A 16,115-nucleotide genomic window follows, 5' to 3' on the forward strand; every position below is an offset into this window, starting at 1 on the left:
GTGAGCATACTGATTATATGTAGGCCATTATTCATCTACATCCTCAGCATGAGGAGGTCTAACAGATTCAGTCCGCTTACCACGCACTAGGAATAAGTGTCACGTTTAGAAAGGAATTAAAGGCCTCTTAGCACACCAGTGTTTTAGCTGCTGTTGTTGTGAAGTAGTAACGGTCTTAATACCACAACTCATAAGTCTCCAAACAAAATAAATATACAGCACTGCCCCAAAAATCAGTATTATTACATATGACCCCTGTCGAGCCATAGGCCAAAGTCCCCCAGATAGATTATTAAACCAACAACAGTTATCACCTCTCATATTTTGAAGCCGTAAGCTCAGATCAGAGAAGTTATCCATGATTTTTGTGAGATTCTTAGTGGGGTTAACAACGTTGGTACAACACTCTGGGCCTATGACTGAACATGTACTGCCTTGAGCAGACAGAGGATAGTCCATACGATTTTGTAATATCATCATACAATGAGATTGCAGCACTACAGAGACATTTGATAGAGCAGCAACTGTCATTAGCAAGCTTCTGTACTTCATGTGACAGAGCCCTAATCTGGTCTAAAGATTGCATGACACCATAACTAGGAATTAGTGCTCCTAACAGTCTAGTCCACCATGCTTGTTCAGGGGTAAAGTGTTTCACGCAGCCCACTGAATCCTCAGTGTCCCGACCATTTATAGTCTTGGCTAGCGTTATCTGTATCATAACCAGTTTGTTTAAGTCAGGATCATCAGGATCAACAATTCTGAATCAGGGAGTGGGAAAGTAGGTGGACATCAGTTTCACATATCTGGTGTACCAGGCAGCTTCATAGGTCGACGTTGTGATTGTGAGAAGAACTTCTCAATCCGAGTCAGTGGCAAGGGGACATAATTATGAGTGACTGTTTTAATGGCTGATTTCCATCCAATTTCATTTTTGACCACAGGTCCTTGAGAATTAACCGGAACACAGCAGTTGATCCAGATCTGATTAATCCTGCTGGCAACTGTGAGGGGAGGTGTTGTGTCACCCTTCTGATCACTCTCTCATCAAGGATCCTAAGACACACAAATGGCTTGTGTTTGCTCACTTTCCTTCTTTTAGAGCTGGGCCCTGTGCTTGAAAGGGGGAATGATGAGTTTTGCTCCCACTGTGTTCAGTATGGGCTCAATCAAGAAACCCCTGTCGGCCATAATACCAGCCCCTTCTTCCAACAAACCAAGGACAGTGGAATGTCTTGTGATCTCCTTGGCAGAGATTCCACCCATATAGAGCTTTGACACAAATGTCACAGCCCCTGAAGGAGAGACACCAACAAGACCCTTGAATGTGGTATGACTTCTGTATGCACTGTATGTCTAAGAGTGCACTGTGAGTCCACTTGGTGTTTCACAGTAGAACTCAGTGTAGTCAAGACTCACTCTCACATCTGGGTAGAACTCCTTGAACTTGGGTGGCAGTCGTCTCCTCACCTGTTCCCAGGAGATCCAGGTGGGCAATGAGCCTAACAGCTGCTACAGATAGTTTGCCCGAGTAATGACAACCCAGCTAACAGTTGACAGGGACACTGAAAACATGTCTGCCAAATCTTCTCCCTAAAGCCAACAGCAGTAGAAGAAGAACTCATCAATCACAGGTAGCTTTTTCTCTGGGAACTTGGCTCTGTCTCTGCAGCTGCTCTTAATCCAATTTTCTGTGCTTTGCTCTGCTACACCAGAACATTCGCAGAAGGTTCTATGGCCTGCCAGAACTTTCCGAAGATGCATTCAGTCTGGTATAGTACCAGAAATCTACATCTGAGACTGGAGAACTGGAGCTGCTGTATGACTGTCAGTCTTCTTACTTGTGCCTCTAATTCCTCTATCCACACTAGAGCTGCACCCAATGCACCTGATGTGAGCACATGAGACAAGTGTAAGCATACAAGAAGTGCAGACAGAATAGAGCAAAATTCTCAGAAATAGCTCAGGACAAGATCAGGAACAGCTTCTTTCATGAGGCTGTCACCCTTCTGAACTGTAAACAACAGTGCTAACTAATTACTGATTTGCCTGCATTGAATAGGCTAGCTATCTACATGCCAGCATTTCACCATGCTGAGGATTTCAAGAGTTTAGAAAAAGACACATACACAACTTTACTGTAACGATATTACGAATAAAAAGTGTAACACTAACCATGTCAACGCTGGTTACACGAAACTATCAGTATACCAGAAACACTTTTTTTTTTAAAAATCTGCTGGCTAGGTCTAATAAAAACTTTCAGATAAGCATAGGGTATCTATGTAAATGTGTATCTAGCTACTTATCTATTTGGCTACTTATCTACTCAAGCAAGTCAGATCAAAACCTACCTAGCAATATCCGTGCATGGTAGTCGTGATCTGAGGCAACGCTAGCAAAATCAACGTTTTCTGGACCATAGCAAAGTTGACTTGATGAACCTCAGTCATCAAACCTCAGTCTTTCAGTCGACCTGTCATAAACGGACTTCCTGGCAGGGGTTCTGTCAGAGACCCATGACACCGCATCATTTTTAATTCTGTTTAAACCACCAGTTGTTGCAAACAGGTTCCCGTTGTGATAGTGCATGCTACAACAACTGTGTCCGTACAGACATTAAACAGTGGGCCTTCTTCTCTACTGATGGCTTGGATCGATGCTTTATTGTGGTCCTCATCACAGGGAAATGCATGGAAGCTTAAATAGGGCTGTTTTTGTTTGTTGTTTGTACACAATAGCACTTCTTGCTCCTTGACTGAGCCATTGTCGATTCACAAGAAATAGGGAAGATACAGTGTAAAACGAGCAGCAATAACATGTGGCATTACACTAGCAACAATAAGAAGTTTCTGGCCACAATAAGGTTGTCAGTCACTCAGAATTCTGGGAAAATCTGTGTAGGGCGTTCATCGAGTATTTCGTTGGCTCTCCATCACAACTACAACCACAGTGGTACATTAAAGCATTTACTCACATACAATTGCATTAAAATTTTATGGTTGCTGTATCAAGTGAAAAAAAAAAAAAAATAAATAAATAAATAAATAATAATAATAATAATAATAATAATAATAATAATGATAATAATAATAATATCGACAGTGACTGCTACAACATGAACAATATAGATATAATACAGAGTATATATCTCTGCTTTGTGGGAGTAACATTTTCAAAAATGAATGAATGAGCCAATAAACAACAAAAAAGATGCCTGTCATCCCCTGAAACTGTGAAATACAATTAAATGTGAAAAAAAATCCTTTTTTTAAGAATTACTTTTTTTCTTTATTTGTTTTTGTTTTTTTGCTTTGTTTTGTTTTGTTTTGTTTTGTTTTTGTTCTTTTTAACTATTACCAACAGCATAACGACCTGTCATAGACCTATTAAAATGAACTGTCTGTATGAAAATATTTGAAATATGTGTTATGTTATATTACATTCTATAAAACCATAATCATCTAGATATTATCATGAAAAAATGTCTTTACTAAGGCTTGAATCGCCTTTGAATGTTAACCTAGGCAAAGATGTGCCAATGGGGTGACCAGCTTTGACTATTAATTTTCTAAAGTCAGTTGTTTTTGATGTCTTGCTTGGAAAAACAATAACATCTGTACGTGCAGTATAGGGACAGTTACAAATTTACATTAAAATACCTTGTAGCATACGCTGACCCAACAACATACAGTTGGGCTATGATGATCGCTTACTCACAAATTGTAAATTGCATGGCTGGTAAAACAAAACATGTGAACCCTCAACATGGGGGTAACTTATAATCTACCTTGCATTGCCTCTCAGAAATTGTGCAAATTTTGAGCCACGGTAATTGCCTACTCAAAAACATCAAATTGTGTGGCTGGGAAAACAAAAACTTGTGCCCCTCCAATATAGAGGTAATTTGAAATCTATATTAAATGACCTTTCAGAAAATGTGCAGATATTAAGGCTTGAATTGCCTTTGTACTAACCAGGCTCTATTACACATGAGGGGTAGAAGTAAGAAAAATTAACTGATAAAAATGGAGGTGATGAAAATGCATGTGAACTGAAAAATGGATGTGAAATGAAAAAACGGAGTGATAAATTATCAAGTGATTTGTTAAACTCAACTGACATTTATTTTTTATACAGCAAGCAATTTTACTGTATTTTGCTGTGTTTTACTGTGTGTTGTTACTGTGGTTTATTGTTTACAGCAAGTAATTCTTGTTACTTCTGCCCAAAATGTCAATCACAAACCATGGCCTCTGAACTTGCCAGCTTAATTTCAGCTTCTGAGCAGTGGCACAACGTCCACAGCTCCCTTCAAGCTGTGAGCCAAAAACCTGATCAGTTTGTCAGTTTGTATTCTTTTATCATCTGCGATGATTAAAGAATACAAAGAATAGGTGAGAACGCTGTTACACACTATGTCTTATGATAAAAGGATAAATGAGAATACAAAGAATAAATGAGGGCGCTGTTTCATACTGTAACTTATGATAATAAAAGAATAAATGAGAATACAGAGAATAAATGAGAATGCTTTTTCACGCTGTCATATAACTTGATTCACACATGCTTGACCTAAGAATGAGTGAGAGTACTGTCTGGGAATACAAATAATAACTGAGAGCACTGTTTCTCCTTATCATATTGACCTTGGTTATATTCATACACAGACAGTCTTCTAATTTTCTCCAACAAGGCCTACTGTATATCAGAGGATCAGTGTATACTGGCCCCAGGTTACTACAAAGGCGATTCAGGCCTGAATCTTTGTACATTTTCAGAGAGGTTTTAAAATGTTCATTTTCTGTTGTGTTTTGTTTGTTTGTTTTTGTTTATTTAAAGCCCAATATCGCAGGTTACAGTCTCAGAGGGCTTTACATGTCCACAGGTTTACAGTAAACAAAGCAGACAAAGCAGGATAGCACCCCTGACTCAATCCTTCAGACAGGTTTGCAACAGGTGCTGAACCAACGGGGGGGGGGGGGGGGGGGGGGGGGGCACCTGAGAGGAAAGCAGCCACATTCATACCAGGCACTCATGCTCAACCATATGACTCACAAACATGCAGAAGATGAGGGAGGAAAAGGAGAACATTAGTGAGGTACAAGGACTTAATAAAATTAATAAAGAATACTGTCAGTACTCCTGTCAGGACTTTGTCTTTTGGCCGCCCTGCTGGCCATTCTGAGAATTGTGTTGCCATGTGCCTTTGTTTGTGTCTTGTATTGCCATGTGCTTCTGTTTGTTCCTGTGTTCTCCTGTCCCCGCCCCTCACCTGATCTCTATTATTGCCTTATTGTGTTCCACCAATCGCCTGTCCTTGAAGATAATTGTTCTGTGTATTTAAGTCCTGTGCTGGTGTCTGTTCTTTGTCAGATTATGACCGTTTCCTGTCTGTGAAAGTTTGCTCTCTGTGATTTGTGAGTTTGATCGTGTTTACCTGGACCTGTTTTTGCTTTATGTTTTGGATTTGGTTGCCTTGTGGATCTCTGGTTTTGACCTTGTTTGTACTCTGCTTTTGACCAATCTTTTGAATAACGATTCCAATTTGTTTGCTCTCTGGATTCCTGGTTTAGACCTTGGATTGGACACTGTTTCTGAGATTGGCTCCTGATTTTGCTTTTTTAAATAAATCTTATTCTACCCAGTGGGTCTGCGATTGGGTCTTGGTCTGTCAAAAATACATTTTATAGATGCATTAATGCAGCAAAGCCAGTCACTAGAGGGTGCAGGGCTATACAAGGCGAGCAGAGCCAGTGACAGCAGGGCACAGAGACAAAGTCAGACAGAGGAGAATGGGTTGGTTACAAAAAATGGTTAAGACAAAGAGCAGAAGGGAGGGGGAAGAAGAGAGAACCATGAGACATCTAAACTAGCAGATACTAAACTGTCAGGAGAGTCTACGGCAGAGACTGAGCCTCCCTCGATGGCTACAAAGGCAATTCAGGCCTTAACCCTTAGACGCCTATGGTCACAAATATGTGATGATGTCTAAGTGGTCCCCACAGTCCACGGTCACAAATGTGTGATTTTGGAATTTTGGTAATTTGACATTCTATGCTGACATAACAATGGGTAGGCTACTAAAATTCATTGCACGAGTTTTCTCAGTTTTGTGGAATACATAAATAGAGAAAAATCAGTTTTGTTAATGTCACTTCTTTATCAGCAATGCAGACAATACAATTGCTAGATGTATAGCTAACATTATCAACCTGACTTTGTATACGAAGTGAAGCATACATTATAATTCAAAAGTAAGCAGTCCATTTTACTCACTAAATGAGTGCTAAAAAATTAACATAACTCACAAAATTCAATTAAGCTTTACTAAAACTAAGAACACACCTGTAGTGACACTGATCTGTTTACATAACTTGCTGGAAACATGTCTCCCAGGATGCACTGAACTGTCGCAAAATGTAAATAAACATGGCTGCGCCCTGTGGTTAACACTGACATCAGAGGCTTAACATAAGCACTTGGAATGGTGTTTAGCCACACAGAAAACAAATTTAATAACTATAAAACAGAATGCTCATATGATGAAACAAATGTAGAAAGACACAAATTCCAGTGCAAATATTTTTTTTTCCCTCAGAAGCAATCTGTTACCCTTGTAAACCATAGCTCTCCTGTCACCATAGTAACTATAGCAGTTCTCATGAAATACAATCATCTTACAGTCATGCTTTCTGAGACGAAAAAAAAAACAACAAAAAAAGCAAAAAAAAAAAAAACTTTATTGTGCAGTTTGTATAATATAAAAGATGGTAGCTTTTCAAAAACGATGACTGACAGATGAAGAAATATGGCAGATATTCTACAACTCGGATGAGGAGTTAGAGTCTGAGAGTGAGAGTGAGTCTGAGGGAGATGTGAGTGATGTTGAAGAGCCTAAATTGTGCTTGAGGCCTCTGAGGTACCTGAGCAGAGAGAGGCTTCCAACTCAGGTCAACATCAAGGAAATTGGTCTTCTGATCAATTTATCCCACCCCACCTGGCCTTCAGTGACAGTAATTCAGGCATCAAGGGACTACCATCAAGTTCCTCCAAGGCTGACTGTTTTAAGATGTTTTTCAGAGAGAAGCTAGTTGAGAGTGTGGTAGCAGACAAAAATCAGTATGCACACACCATGAAGGAGAGCATGGATTCAGGGGAGAAACTTCCAAGTGGGTGGACACTACAATCAGCCAGCACACTTTGTGTACATTTTTTTGTGACTGTGCTCCTAATGGGACTGCTTAAGTAGCCGTCAATTGGGGAGTACTGGTCATCTGACCCAATCATACAGACCTCCTTCTTTGCCACCCCGTTTTCTCATTACCGGTTCCTAGTCCTTTTGAAGGTGCTCCACTTCTCAAATAATGCCACAGCAGTTTTGACAGATCCCTTGCTCAAAATCAGAAGTGTCCTCACCAGCCTGACACTGGCATTCAAAAAAGTGTTTGTCCCCTAAAGGGACTTATGTATATATGAGTAACTGATGCTGTGGAAAGGGAGACTAGCATTTTGACAGTACATACCTTCCAAAAGAAACAGGTTTGGCATCAAGCTTTTTGTCCTGTGTGATGTGTGTGCTGGGTATGTGCAAGATGTCATCATTTACACTGGGTTCACCACAGACATAACAAACATCAAGGCTCTTGGGGTCTCTGAATCTGTGGTCCTCAGCCTGCCTCAACCATGCCTGTGGAGGGAGCATACAGTGTATGTGGACAACTGGTCCAGCAGTCCAGCACTTTTCTCAATTACGCTGAGGCACAAAACAGGGGTCTGTGGTACTCTGAGGTGCAACAGGAAAGGAATGCCGAAATTCAAGAAAAAGCTGTCAAGGGGGGAAGTAGCTGTCCAAACTAATTGAGAGCTTCTGGCAATGAGATGGCACAACAAGCATGATGTACACATCCTCTCCACAGTCCACACATCCAGGATGTCAGTCACAGGAAAGGTGGATTACCTGAGTGTGGAGGAAATGAACAAGCCAATCTGTGTGATTGACTACAATCATAAGATGGGGGCAGTTGACAAAATGGACATGAGGAACAGTTTTGTGGACTGTGCTCATAATTCACTGATGTGGTACAAGAAACTGTTTTTCCATCTCCTTGACATCACTGTCTACAATGCATATATAGTGTTCAAGGAAACTACAGGGAGCACAGTGTTATACCAGAAGTACCGGGAGAATGTTATGTGGCAACTGCTGGAAGAGAAACACACTCCTCGACGTCCATCCACTGGAGACCATCATCCAGCTGACAATCCTCTCAGTCTGACTGGCCGGCATTTCCCATCAGAAATTCCGCAGGTAATTGGAGGTAATGGTAGCTGGCAAGATAACTGCTAATTATACAAATATTGAAGAAGAATTGGACTGTGGCACTTGTGGGGTTGATATGGATGAACTATCCCCATAACGCTCGTCATAACTAATTAACTAGCAGGATAGCTCGAATTTCTTTTCTTTTCTTTTTTCTGTCAGTTTTGTGATCCCGGGGAGGTTTTTGTTTATCTAAACCAGTTTAGTGAGCTAGCTAAGTAACTAGTGGTGTTTGTCTTGTTTTCCTATGCCTTACGCCTGTAGTATATAGTGTCGCACACTGTTACTGTTGTAATGATGTAACTGAGGTGGAGGTGGAGTAATTCAAGCTGTGCTTAGTTTGGTCTAGCTGAGATTGCATGTAATATCATCAATAAATGTTGAGTCAATGAAGTGATATCAAGAATTGGAGATGATGGGAACAGCACTTCCAAATCTACAGTACTGCGAGTGGTGTATATGGTAAATCAGAAAAGATCAAAGTAGCCAATTCACTGCACACACGTAACATTGAATATGATGAACAACAGATGGAAGAAGAAATTCTAGCAGCTTTCAGAACCTCTTGTCTGCCCAAGAAAAGTGTTTGAAAGACATCAATTTTGGGCACACTCAATGGCAGAATTGACCACAATGGAGAAATACGTGACAGAGCTTGGACAAAAGAGCAAAGACTGTGGATTTGGTGCCTTGGAAAACGACATGCAGGAAATGTGTTCACACCAGCCAAGGCAACGTCCAGCATATGGAGTCAGGGCCGCACCTGCCCACTTCTTTAGGGGTATGCAACATCTGTCACTGTTGCATCAGTCATTCTGAAACTTCTTGTGCACAATGACAAGGCCTCACTGACAAGATATCCCAAATTTGAAAGCAATCCGTCAAAAAACACAGACTTCACGAGTGCTTGAACACACCCATTTTCAACCAAATGTTTAATATGTGAAAATATACCAAAAAATCTTCATCACAGACTTTTAGTGCATGAAATTAAAGACCCCCAGGCAATTAGTTTATTTGTGCTTGGACCCTGGAATTGCTGCTTGCAGCTATATTAATTATTATTATCATTTTCAGTGTAATTGCCTAACACTTACTGCCTTAGGGCCAGTATGACCCAAGCTAACTTTTAATGTTGAATTATCTTTATAAGCAGCTCTGTCTCTGTCCAGAGTGCCACAGACTCACCGAGTGTTTCCTCATACTCATAAATACCTGGTGCTACGCCCATTTCAAAGATATTTGCATGCATGCTATTTTAGGGAGTACACAGAACAGCTGATGTTGTTTATGACTACTTGGTTGTGTTCTACATTTATATCTGTAGCAGTGTGCCAAATTTCACGTTTTCAAAGGTATAGCTGAGTTACAAGATAAATTGGACCTAGGGTCATAGTGACCCAAACATAATAGGTATTTGTATTTTTTAAGACAATAGGAGGGTTAAGTGAAAATTTGTGTTGTGTGGATGTTGATTTTTAAATTAGGAAATATTATTGTTGAGTCCAAATGGTCCTAAAGACTCATTGAGTCTATACCATTCAATATGGCCTGTGACATACATCTACTTTTCAGGATCTTACGAGACACAACGCTCAGTGACTTAAGTCAATGAACCACATGTTGATAACTTATGTAGGCTTCTGTTTCATTTTTTGACTGAGTCAGCATCCTTCTGTTTCATTTTGAGACTGAATCAGTGGCCTTCTGTGTCATTCTGAGACTGAGTTAGTAGTAATCTTATCTCAGTCTCAAAACGAAACAGAAGGCTACATAAGTTATCAGATGCAGTTCATTAATTTAACGGATAAAACTTATGTTGCCTTCTGTTTCGTTTTTAGACTGAGTTAACTACATCCTGCCTGCTGACAATTTTTCTCTTATTCCTTCACATGCTCTCTCTTTTTTCCCTCTTTCTTTTCCTGTTCTGTGTGCCTGACAATTTCTTTTGAGTTTTCTCCATCTCAACTCTTCTATGTCATGACAAGTTGACACACGGTGCCGCAAAGACACATTTCCCTATCTTTTATTTGTACAGTATATTTTTCACCATTGTTCTCGCGCCCACCTTCACATAGTGCTCCTATGTGCTGCATATCCCCTTTTTGCACGTCTGTATGGAGTATCCTGCCACAAGTGTGGAAAGCAGAACCATTTTGCAAAGATATGTGGGACAGGCAAAGCACGGCATGGAAAGTCAATGCATGATGTAAATCCAGAAATAGAACCCTGTTTATCGGAACAGGGTACAATAATCAGCTGGACCCTAACACTGACAGGTCATGGTACTCTCAGATAAACGTTGACAATATGTCTGTCAAATTCAAGTTGGACACAGGAGCAGAAGCCAATGTCCTGCCACTGAGGATGTTTAAGTCCATGAAAAAAAAAAAAAAAAAAAAGCCAGGCATGAAAGTGAGACCACACCTACTGCTACAGCCCACAAGAACAGTGCTGGTCGCATATGGAGGGACAAGATTGAGGCTGGAAGGGACACATACTCAAGTGCTCCACACCCAAGCTTCAGGCAAGTCTACCGTTTTATACATCAAGGCACTCCTCCATACCTATCCTAGGGAGGGAGGCATGTGAAGAATTGCATCTAGTGAAACGGCGGACATTGACACTTTGGATGTCAAACATCCAACAACAAAAGAGGAGCTGATAGCTCAGTGCCCGACTGTCTTTGAAGGTCTAGGACAGTCTCCTTAAGAGTATCACATCCACACAGACTCCAAGGCTACACCAGTCATACATAGTTGCAGAAAAATACCACTAGCAGTAATGCATTAATACAGACTCAAAGCCACTCTTGATGAATTGTTACAAGCTGACGTGATTGCATGGGTGGCTGAACCAACACCATGAGAAAATAGCCTTGTGGTCACAGAAAGGAAAGACAAGAGGAAAGTTTTGGTTTGCTTGGACCCCAGTGATTTGAACAAAACGATACTAAGACAGCAGTACTCCATTCCTACAACAGATGAAGTTTTATGCAAACTTGCTGGTAAGAAAATATTCACAGCGCTAGACAAAAATGATGGCAATTGGCAAATAAAGCTAAATAAGGAGTCATCGCTACTGTGCACACTTAACACACAATGGGGGAGATATTGGTTGGAGCACCTACCATTTGGGATCAAGTCAGCAAGTGAAGTCTTCCAGCAACGCAATTGTGAAACATTCGATGATATCCAAGGAGTCCATGTCATAGCTGATAATATGATCATTGCTGCATCTATAGAAAGAGAACATGACAAGACAATACAGAAGGTGATGACCAGAGCAAAAGAGGCTAATATGAAATTCAGTAAAGAGAAAATACAGTATAAGGTGAGCAGCATCAACTGCATGGGCCACATTGTCACTTCAAGGGTGTTAAGGCAGATGAGGCAAAAGTCAAGGCGACAGCTGGGATGCCATCACCTACTGACAAAGCAGGTGCAACAAATGCTTGGCATGACAATGTAGCTAGTGCAATATATCCCTGGTGAGGCCAACATAACAGCACCACTGAGACAGCGTCTACGGAAGGATAAAGTGTGGCAATGCAAACATGAGCATGATGGTGCAAGAAACCGAAATATGCCCTCACGAATGCTCCTGTGCTTAGATTCTTTGATCCAAAAAAACAGCTCATCATACAGGCTGACGTGTCTAAAGATGGCCTGGGGGTGTGCCTCTTACAAGATGGCCAACCAATAGCCTATGCATCAAAGTCTCTGACAGAGACTGAAAAGAACTTTGCACAAATGGCGAAAGAACTTTTAGCTATGGTTTTCTCTGTCAAAAGATTCCACCAGTATCTATATGGGGTGAAGGTTAATGTTCAGTCAGACAGACCACAAACTGTTGGAAAACATTCTGAGAAAGCCATTGGGAACAGCTCCTGCCAGACTGCGGAGAAGGTTATTTCAGCTACAGCAGTATGACTTAAATGTCACATACACAACAGGTAAAGATCTACTAATTGCAGACACACTCTCACGAGCAGTCGTACAAGAACAACACACAACAGTAGATGATATTACGGATGAGAAAGTTGTCTATGCTTTGGAGCGGACATATGCCTTGAGTACAGAGGCTCTCGCTTAAGAGGCAAATCATTTTACCACCGCGTTGTGGTTCCCCAGTTGACATCGTCTTTTATTTTAGGTAGCATCACTGAGTATCCATATACCCGCTTATGTGATTACCTTTGGAGACAAGGGTACACCTTTACTTGCACAGTTTTCATCTGGTCTCTTAGTGCCCATCATCACCACACACCCATGGGAGTACACTGGGGTGGACTTTGTAGGTCCCTTGCCACGCACTTCATGTGGTGACGCCCACATTTTACTTTTTTTTTAGACTACTTAATGAAGTGGGTTGAAATAAGTGCAGTTCGAGAAGCTACAACAGCTATTGCTGCAGAGGTGTTCATGAGGGATGTCATGGCTCGTCATGGGACCCCAAAGTACTTCATCAGACAGAGGTACCCCCTTCATTCGTGGAGTGTTTGATTCTCTGGTGCGCAAGCTTGAAACTGAACACCGGCATACCATCCACAAACCAACATGACAGAGAAAGTGAAACACCCTGAAGATGGCAGTTTGGGCATTTGCTGGCAGTCGTGGGATAAATTCATTCCACACCTCTCATTTGCACTCTGTACTCTGTCTTCAGAGGTCCATTCTGTGTGGTGCAGCAGTTGGCAGAGATAATTTATCAGCTGGTGTCTTCGGATGATGGAAGAAATGCAGGAGTGTTTCATGTGGCCAATATGTGTCCCTTTTTCACATGGGAATCAGCTACAACCAAGAACCCCAAGTCTAAAGACTCCGTCAACGCCTTTCTCTCTCCTCAGGACACAAAGAAGTTCCAGGACACAGAGCAGTGCAGCACGACCTGCAGATGCAACCACCATGCCTGTTTTCCCATTTTCATTCATGGAGGATGAGTGTGGCAGGGTGAAACCGAACAGGGACAGAGAGCAACAGTCTGCCTGAAATCAAGGCTACCCTGATGCAGAGGTACCCACCCTCCAAGGTCCCGGGTACTCTGTATGCTTGCTGTAGCTGTCGCAGGAATATGTGTTAGTCTCTTAATATTTCGGAATGCCTTTGCGGAGAAAATTGCTTGTTTATTGTTTTTTTTTGTTTGTTTGTTTATTGTGATATGTAAATAACATTTCCCGAATATGTTTTTTGGTTTTCGGTGTCTCTAGTTGTGGTGACACATACTGTTCAAATTAGTGAGGTACGTTAAATGGTCAACATACTGTGGTCATGCCACCAAGTGAAGAAAATAAACCCCTGCCAAGGCGAAGGGTAGTTTTGTCTGAACCAGAGGAAAAACTTTGGAGCAGTTATACTTGCCTCAAAACCCTTTGGAAAACAGTTTCATGCCCAAGCCTTAACTGCATCTCAAAGCCCAAATAGACACTTGCATGTGACAGTACACAGAAACCTATTAGGGGATGACTCTATTATCCCTACCCAGGGTGAGCCCCGTCCCTAAAACTTGTGACTAAGGAAAGTTCCCAGGATTACTGCGCGGTGGGCTTCCACCCATTGGACTGATCCATTCCATTATGACCGACTTGACTTTCATGTCTAACGTTACGTTATGCTGATACTGTTATAGTGACATACAACTAGTTGATAAATTTACTGGTTTTTTTTTGTTGTTTTTTGGGGTTTTTTTGGCTTTTTGTTTGTTTGTTTTGTTTCTTTGTTTTTGCTGCTAAGTCATGATGTTGGGTCTTGTCACAGCCTGCACCTCATCTTTGGACTTTTAATTTGAAATGTCTTGTGCTCCTCTTCCGTGTGTGTTTTCTATCCCTCACCTGATCCCGTTTGTTGCATTTATTAACCTCGTTCTCCCTTTGTTAATTTCATCCAATCATGTTTGCCCTGTTTAGTTTTCCTCTTGTATTTAAGCCCTCGTGGTTCACCTGTCCTTTGTCTATTGTTGTTTGTGTTTGTACATGCTGTTAGGTTGCACCTTTTTGTTATTGGTTTTGTTCCAGTTTGTGCTTGTATTTTTATCTTTATTTTGCAAGTAAAGTCCTCCTTTTTGTGACCACAACCTTTGTGTCTTGCACTTGGGTTCTGCACCACTCCACCAGAGTGACAGGTCTTTTGTTATTCAGGAAAAATATGCAGTTTTCAAAAAATTTCTCTTGGACAAGTCTTGTCATAGGAGTTCATTTAAACCTGAACCACAGAGGAGTGGCGGTGTAGCCTGAAAATAATTCCACTCATGACAATTGGAGCAATGAATGGCTACGTTCCTTGCTCCGACAGTTCGTGAGTACTCCAGCTAGCGCAATGCAGTGCTGAACAGAACTAACCTGTAGAGTTAGCGAGCTATACCCTCGACTACGAGTTCCCGAATTTAACAGGGCTTTTGAATGTATTTCCCACTGAACACCCAGTTACCCCCCCCCCCCCCCCCCCCCCCCCCCAAATAATAAAGTGCATTAAAGAACACAATGTTCCAATGTTCCTATACTGTCTTTACACTACTCTTTCCTTTTCACACATCTTTCTCTCTTAACTCCCTGCCAACTTGTTCAGTTCTCCGCTCTTCTCTGTCTTGAACTTGAAAGAAAAAAAAAATTGGCAGAGATCCACATTACAGAAGTACGTAGCTACACACATGAATTCACATTAATAAATTCCTTTGAACTACCACAAATGGCTTTGTATGTATTCTCAAAGTTGTTAAACTCACACATGAATTCGATAAATATAGGAGGGCACTACATAGCCTAAGTGCATGGATAATGGAGTCTGTTTTAAATAACATTCAATAAACATTAAGTTCACAAAAGCTACATCTCCTGCACTCCCTGAGGGTAATTGTTGCGTCATAATACCGAACTCTCTCTAACGTTCTAATCACATATTTGTGATCGTACTCCCCAGGGACCAGCCAGAGCTCATCTGTCACAGCCTACCTCTTGTTTTGGACTTTTGTTTTGAATTGTCTTGTGCCCCTGTTCTGTGTGTGTCTCCGCCCCTCACCTGATTCTGTTTATTCTATTTATTAACCTCGTTGTAGCCTTGTTAATTTGCACCAATCATGTTTCCCCTGTTTAGTTTTCCTCTTGTATTTAAGCCCTTGTGTTTGCCTTGTCCTTGGTCTATTGTTGTTTGTTTGTGTTTGGATACACTCTGTTAGGCTACACCTTTTGTTACTGAGGGGTATTTCAGCAAGCAGGTTTAGTGAAAACTCAGAGTTAGTTAACTTAGAGTAAGTAGTAAACCTCCTAATAGAAGAGTCCTGTGGCTTCATTCTCCTAGCAAAACAAAGCCATAGGGCTCTTCTATTACGAGGTTTACTAGTTTCTCTAAGTTAACTAACTCTCAGTTTTCACTAAACCTGCTTTCTGAAATACCCCCCTGGTCTTTGTGGCTGTTTGCACCTGTTTATTTATCTGCTTTTTTTGTAAGTAAAGTCCTACTTTTTGTTATCACCATCACTGTGTCTTGCGCTTGGGTCCACCACCACTCCACATCTGACATGACATATTTGTGATCAATATCCTCCACAGGTTAAATTTGAATGTAAATTTAATTTGTTTATTTGCATCCTGAAGACGTAGTGCATTTTATTTTTCTCAGTGCATTCTGAAAAATATAAAAGTGACAACACATTCTTTCTTTCCTTGCAGTCATGTCAAAAAAGGCCATTTAAATTTATTTAATTTAAAAATAAATAAATGTGGAGTAGCCTCTATATGAAGACTAGATCACCTCAGGAGGTTAGTTCCCGGTGAGAAAGGAATTTGGTCCATGCTACA

This window comes from Chanos chanos, chromosome 9 (assembly GCF_902362185.1).
Source record: "Chanos chanos chromosome 9, fChaCha1.1, whole genome shotgun sequence".
Taxonomy (NCBI): Eukaryota; Metazoa; Chordata; class Actinopteri; order Gonorynchiformes; family Chanidae; genus Chanos; species Chanos chanos.